Below are 6,801 nucleotides of genomic sequence, written 5' to 3'. Positions count from 1 at the left end.
TTAACACTGATGAATGCTCTTGAACTTTCCAAGAACCTAGTGTGGTAAATTGTCTCCAAAGATGGTCATCAGCAATCCTGCCCTTCCTATAGGTGCCTAGTGTTTCCTCCCATCAAGAGGCGGCATCTATTTTCCCTCCTTCTGAATCTGTGCTGGTTCTGACTTGGTTGGACAAATAGAGTGTGATGGAGGTGACACTGCCAGTTCTGGTCCTAACCTTTAAGAGGACTGGCAGCCTCCAGTGTCTTTCTCTTGGAAGCCAGCCACCTGGGCTAAACAGTAGATGAGAGACCACATGGAGAAAGAGATAGTCCTTATGGAAGAGAGCTAAAGTGCTCCAGCTGACAGCACCAAGGCCCCAGACATGTGGCTGAGGTCATCTTGGACATTCCAGCCCCAGCAGAGCACCCAGATAAGCTCCCAGATGAATTCAGCCATATGAGTGACCCTAGCCAACACCACATGGAACAGAAGAACTACCCAATTGAGACCAACTAACACAGAAAATTGAGAGAAATGACAAAATATTATTGTTTTAAGATGTCCTGTTGGGATGGCCTGTTATGCAGCAATAGATAACTGATACACCTGGACTGGATGATATGATATTGTGTTTAAGGAAGAAAATATAGGGTCCCCACTCTCTAAGGCAAAGATACTGAACTGGAGATCCTTGGGTTTTTAGGGGCTCTGAGGATGGACTTCAGAGAGCCTACAACTCTCCTTGAATCGACATGCAAATTGTAAGTCCCTGCACATGTGTACACTTCTCAAGGGAAAGAGATCATAGAATGAATCAGATTCTCTCACCTCAGGAGTTCCCAAGCCAGTTGGGTTAGACAAGGAGTGGAGAAGACTTAAATCTCCTTTCTGTCACTCTAGCTGCTGTTTCATCCGGTTTAGCTTATTCGAACTCTTTTTAAAGTATAGAACAAGTTTTTCAAAGGAACAAAACCTCAGTGTATAAAACAGATAAAAGTGAAGCTTCTCTAAATGAAGCCGAGGCTTAGATTCTTCCCAATGGTACCTCACCCTTATTCCCCACTGAGGTCCCTGAGATACCCCTGGGATTGAAAACTACTTGACATGGGAGTAATTTTCCCCCAAACTTTGCCTTTTCCAGAACGTCATATAAATGGAATTATACAGCATGCAGTCTTTGGAGTCTGGCTTCTTCCACTGAGGACAATGCTTTTGAAATTCATCCACACCGGTCCCTGTTCCAATGGATCCTTCCGCTTTATTACTGAGCAGTATTCCATCATGTGGCTGCTACGGCTTCTTTATCCATTCACCTGTTAGTGGACGTTTGAGTTATTTCCTCATAAGTTTGAAATACCAAAAGAAGTTTCCAGGGAAATTTGAGAACTTCCTTTCCTGGGCTTCATAATTTGTTTGAGTTTTCTGGGAGGGTGACAGAGACAGACGAATAACCCAGTGACCTGGATTTTGGAGAGGGTAAAGCTAAGCACTTCGCTGAAATCAACAATCTAGTTTTGTGCTGATCATTCCTGCCAGTGTGTCATTTGGCAGATGTGGGAGTTCTGCACAGCCAAAGAGGGGGAATCAAAGCCAGTCTGACCCCTCCCTCCAGGTGCCCACCCACTTTGAGGTCGGTTGGCACCATGGCACACATGAGGATGCAGATGAATTCCCAGACAGTTGTGTAACAGCCTCAGTATAACGGATAGGCAGGTGTCACAAAGCATGGATGCCCTGAATCAAACCAGCTTTATCACATTTCACAGTGTTTCAGGCCTCCCCTTCCCAGCCCTGATTCCACGCGGGGCCCTGAAATCGATATGTGCCCTGGAGAACACAGGAGGGCCCCCATCCAAAAGTGCCTCGGCAGGATGTGCCTTAGTCCTGCTGCCTGAAACAGGCCCCCCAGCTGCCTAGGGACTCGGGAGATGATAGCAGTTGCAGGGCATTCCGTTTACTTCTGGCGCCAGTGGTTTCACGGGCATCTTTTCTTGCTTGGCAGCCCCCAGGAAGCAGAGATAATGTAAACTGGGAACTCTGCTTACGGGATTATGAAATATGTTCAGTCATTTGTAATAAGGCAAGGAAAAGTGTTTGCCCCCGAAACATAGTTCTGTGGATTGGCACTGGAAAGGAGAAGTTCTCGGTGGAGAGGATGAATCGAGTTGGAAATTCACCTTTCCCTGGAATCCCTGCTTGCCTGTGCCTGCTCTCACTGTTGCAATGACCTCCTCCCCGCCTGTTGGTCTGGCCCAAGGTGGACCAACGTAATGCCCTGCAGAGACTGGGCTGGGAGCCCAAGAGAAGCATGGAGCTAGGAGGTCTATAATGGACGCTGCAAGGGATGGCTCCCTGCAGAGCTCTTGGTCTCCCCCAGACCCCTCTCGTCCACATCACTCGGGAAGATATGCACAGATCCCTGGATTCTTGGGGGTCTCTACCAAGAGTCAGAAGCTAAGCTTGCTCTCCCAATCTGCTGGAAACTGCAGCCTTCACCGTCCAAGTTCTCATGTGAGAATTTGTCTCTCTCTTAAGTGAGCCCAACAAAAAAAGCTGCATTAATTGTGGGAGACCCCACCTCTGACTCACACGGTCATGGCTTGACTGCAACATCCCCTGAAGAAAACCAAGGCACAAATGATGCAGCATGCTCAGTAACAGCTGTGGTGGGGTTGAATGGGATGGGAAGGTCAATACAGCAGAGAGGTTAAGGGGAGAGCCTCCGTGATCAGACAGCCTAGCCCACCACCTCCCAACTGGGAGCAAGTCACTCAACCTCCTTGAGCCTTGGTTTCCATACCTGTAAAATGGGGTGGTAATAATGCCTATCTCATTAGACTACAACTGAGTAATAAAAGTTTAAATGAAACAAATACTTTGGTGCCTGGTACATAATAAGCCCTCAGTAAATAAAACATGCTGTTCTTATTGATATATTCCAACAATGCTCTGTTAGGGAAGTTTCTTGTTAACTACAAAGTTTCCACTGGCCAATCAGCCTTAGCTGCCCAGCACTCCCTCATTTTCAGGCTGGGTCCTGAGGCTCTGAGTCCAGACTCTGTGTAGGGGTCTGGCAGAGTAACAGGGCATCATTTACTGGAGGCCAGTGGTCCTTGCCCCATGGACAGTTCCTTGCAGCATATGGGCAGAGGTAGACAGTCAAGCTGGCCAGACCATCTCACTTGGGCATCAATCCCATGGGGCTAATCATCCAGGTATGAAGTCAAGAAACGGACCTCAGCATTCTCCCCATGGCCTTCTGGCCTCAGGTAGATGTATGACCACCTATATCCCACCCCAGCCCGTCACACCTGCTCCTCTCTCTGCTGCGATGCTCTTCCCCCTGCTTCTCTTAGCTCAACCCAACTCATCACTTAGGTGCAGCCTAAATGGCACTGCCTGTGAGCCACCCTCCTGGGTTTCCTCCATTATTCTTTCGTCACCCCGAATTTTTACTGTGACAGCACCTATCACAATTTTTAGTTATATGCTTATTTGAAAGTTGGTTTATTTGCTGTCTCTCACTCTATCTTATCATCTTCTTCGTTTATTACTGTACACTCAGCACCTGGCAGAACAGTCACTTGATTTGTTGAATGACTGATGGAATGAATAAATGAATGGATGAATGAATGAATTCCAGTGGGCTGTATCAGGTTGAACCATAAAAAATTGCTGTTATTCAATCATCTTTAACCTACAAAAACAGCAACTGCATGTTTTGACCTAATATTTACCATATGGAAAATTTACCTTCACTTACGTATGATGAATTTATATTTATATATTATAAAGGGCATAAGAAGCCATCTGTTAATGCAGGCTCACCTCACTCGTTGGGAGCCTATACAGTATCTCCAGAAATGTAACACACGTGAAGTACATATAACTGTCCTTGATTCATATGTGATGAAACCAAGCAGCAGAGTTCAATGGCCCACCCAAGGTCAGTGCTGCTCATGGTTTAGATTATACACATGTGTGTTTACATATACCAGCAAATTTTAAAGCCCACATTCAGTAGCAAAAAAAAGCTTTGCAAATTGAGGGAACATATATGGTTGAGTTTAAAACAACACAGTTAATAAAATGTTTTTACTGTTTTTGAACTTAATGGCAAGTGGGGTTTTTATTGATTTCATTCTTTATACTCACCATTAACTCAGTAAAATTGCTTTTTAATTTAACTCAAGTGCTTTTAGGTCACAATTTTTGAATTCAATAAAAATCATTTTTAAATTCACTTTATTGCTTTGCTCATTCTTAATTAAGCATTTCTGTGAACTTGAACAAGACCCCTTTGCAAATAGATGCGTTTCTGTAAATATGCTTCTATGTATACTCATTACCATCTTCTAGCCTTTCAATGTGATCACAAGTCAATGGGCACAATCACCAGTCAATTTCCTCATTAGTCAGAAAGTTGTGGCTGATATCAAAGCCTGGTAAGGGTAGAAATTATGTGATTATTAAATTCTGACAGGTGTCCTTCTAATTTTCGTCGTGACAGTAACTGCTATAAGTTGTGCAATTTTATTCAATGGTGTTGAAAATTTTACTTGACATATAAAACTTTGGCAAATGTAAAGATAAGCTAGTTATTTTTAACTTTGGCATCATTTTGTACATTATTTGAAGCAACAGATTGGTTTCCTCACTCACTACCAGCACACTCCCAAGCAGCAGTAAAAATCTATAATTGGTTCTGACAAATGCTGCTTATGTTTGCTCTAGGAATGTTCTTTAGGTGTTCCACTACCACTATTTCCCCAGAAAAACCTAGATTTGAAGTTACAGTACAAGTGGCATTGTTACCACATAAAAACTTTATTAGCAATTTACAATCTTAAGCCTTTTTAATGCTAAAAATTCCTCAAAATTGACATTCCCATAAACATTGGCCAAAAATAAAAGTTCATCACTCCAGTAGTCTGCTGAGCGCAAACATATTTTCCATATGCTCCTCATCTTCCCACTCCTCTTAATGCCTATAAGAGTCAGTGACTTTACCTCCACTATAGAAAAAAAATGCAAAATTTAACAGAGAAGAATATTTCCTATTTTCTCAGGCTCTAGTGTAAAAGCCAGGGCACATTAATTTTCTGAAATTAATTGATTATTAATGCATCTACCTTCTCTCTCCATGGTATGTGGGAGTGACATTTTACGGGACATTGTATGAGACAAAATGGTTTTGGTATGGTGCTCTCTGAGGTAGAAGATTAAGTTAACGATCTTGTTTAAACTCCAGCCACAGGCATTCAGCCTCCTCTAAACCCAGCTTCAGTGTGTCACAGGCCCACAGCTCCACTGGTGCTGGGAGAGGCATGTCTCCTGAGGGCGAGAGGAGCATGGAGGACAATAAGGCACGTGGCTCCTCCTCCACCCTTTCTCTAAGAGAAGAAGTAAAAGAAAAAAAATGAAACGTGAAAGAATTTATCAATGAAAGCAACAGACCAAAAAAAGCAGAAGATGGGGAACAAAAATCGACCTGGGTGTACATGTTCTCACAGCAAGGCTGGGGGAAGGGGAGATAATCATAAAAGTATGTGTGAAAGTCAGTGTGTCAGGGCATCACAAAGCCTGCTCAGATGGGACAGAGGCAGTGTTTGTAGCAAAAGAAGGGCAGAGCCATGAAATAGCACACAGACTCCCCCAAAATGGGCCTGAGGGTGGCTGGACAGTAATGTGTGTAGCCACTGACAACTCAGACCACAGGCATCCACTACAATATCAAAACTTCTTTTAACAAACGTTCATGGCCATCCATATGTCCTCTTGGGAGAAATGTCTATTTAGGTCTTCTGCCCATTTCTTGATTGGGTTGCTTGTTTTTTTTAATATTGAGCTGCATGTGCTGTTTATATATTTTGGAGATTAATCCTTTGTCAGTTGCTTCATTTGCAAATATTTTCTCCCATTCTGAGGGTTGTCTTTTCATCTTGTTCATCATCTTGTTCATAGTTTCCTTTGCTGTGCAAAAGTTTTTAAGTTTCATGAGGTCCCATTTGTTTATTTTTGTTTTATTTCCATTACTTTGGGAGATGGGTCAAAAAGATCTTGCTGTGATTTACGTCAAAGAGTGTTCTTCCTATGTTTTCCTCTAAGAGTTTCATAGTGTCCGGTCTTATATTTTATGTCTTGAATCCATTTTGAGTTTATTTTTGTGTATGGTGTTAGGGAGTGTTCTAATTTCATTCTTTTACATGTAGCTGTCCAGTTTTCCCAACACCACTTATTGAAGAGACTGTCTTTTCTCCATTGTATATCCTTGCCTCCTTTGTCATAGATTAGTTGACCATAGGTGCATGGATTTATCTTTGGGCTTTCTATCCTGTTCCATTGATCTATATTTCTGTTTTTGTGCCAGTACCATATTGTCTTGATTACTGTAGCTTTGTAGTATAGTCTGAAGTCCGAGAGTCTGATTCCTCCAGCTCCATTTTTCTTTCTCAAGATTGCTTTGGCTATTTGGGGTCTTTTGTGTCTCCATACAAATTTTAAGATTTTTTGTTCTAGTTCTGTAAAAAATGCCTTGATAATTTGATAGGGGTTGCATTGAATCTGTAGATTGCTTTGGGTAGTTTAGTCATTTTCACAGTATTGATTCTTCCAATCCCAGAATATGGTATATCTCTCCATCTGTTTGTGTCATCTTTGATTTCTTTCATCAGTGTCTTAGAGTTAGTTTTCTACATACAGGTCTTTGACCTCTTTAGGTAGGTTTATTCCTAAGTATTTTATTCTTTTTGTTGCAGTGGTAAATGGGATTGTTTCCTTAATTTTTCTTTCTGATCTTTCATTGTTAGTGTATAGGAA

The sequence above is a fragment of the Physeter macrocephalus genome, chromosome 2 (assembly GCF_002837175.3).
Source record: "Physeter macrocephalus isolate SW-GA chromosome 2, ASM283717v5, whole genome shotgun sequence".
Classification (NCBI taxonomy): domain Eukaryota; kingdom Metazoa; phylum Chordata; class Mammalia; order Artiodactyla; family Physeteridae; genus Physeter; species Physeter macrocephalus.
The sequence above is the reverse complement of the archived record's forward strand: the minus strand, read 5'-3'. Positions refer to the sequence as shown.